This window comes from Coregonus lavaretus (assembly GCF_964263955.1).
Source record: "Coregonus lavaretus genome assembly, chromosome: 5".
NCBI classification, from domain to species: domain Eukaryota; kingdom Metazoa; phylum Chordata; class Actinopteri; order Salmoniformes; family Salmonidae; genus Coregonus; species Coregonus lavaretus.
In genome coordinates, this window is record NC_139992.1 from 61,219,598 (window position 1) to 61,220,441 (window position 844).

An 844-nucleotide genomic window follows, 5' to 3' on the forward strand; every position below is an offset into this window, starting at 1 on the left:
GTTGTTGATACATTTTGTACCTAAGAGTTAGTGCACTTGCGACCTTAATAATTATAGGTAGGGTATTGCAACCAATTTCCAGAACAAAAGTAATTGCACGCTGTTTTTGTAATTTGAGGAACAGATCACCATTGAAGAGATCCTCTGAGCAAATGGTTGTAGTGACAAAAGTTCCACATGGGGGCGGTGTATTCAAGCACAGGTTTAATGTAGGTGGTGTAGTGAAGTTATGTGTCTGAACCAGTCTGAAGACAGTAGTCCAGTTGTGCACAATGTTGGTAACACTTTACATAACACCCAGTGTCATAACATGGTTGGTTATTTACATTTTAGTCATTTAGCAGACGCACTTACTTTTAGTGCATACATTTTCATACTGGTCCCCCGTGGGAATCGAACCCACAACCCTGGCGTTGCAAACGCCATGCTCTACCAACTGAGCTACACAGGACTAGGTTATGACAACTACATAAATGTCAATCCACACAACCAACGACACAAGGCAAAACATCCCATTATACCATAGCCTAGGTTTTGTTATTGACCATGTTAAATGATCATTGTAATTGCGCACACATTGTCAGACATGCACCTATTCCAATGCTCTGTTTCTGATAACTGGGATGAATGCAGGAGCCGGGCAAGACACCCTCTTTTTGACTGATATAAGGGCATGTATGTGATCAACCTATCTGGCTTATATGATTTATGATGGTCATGTTGTTTGACAGTTTCATGAAGTGTAATTTCTACAAGTTATAAAAAATTTGATGGAAAATAACATGACTGTAAATAATTAATTACAACAGGATTTAAGAAACAAACTTTCAAATAAAAGCAAACT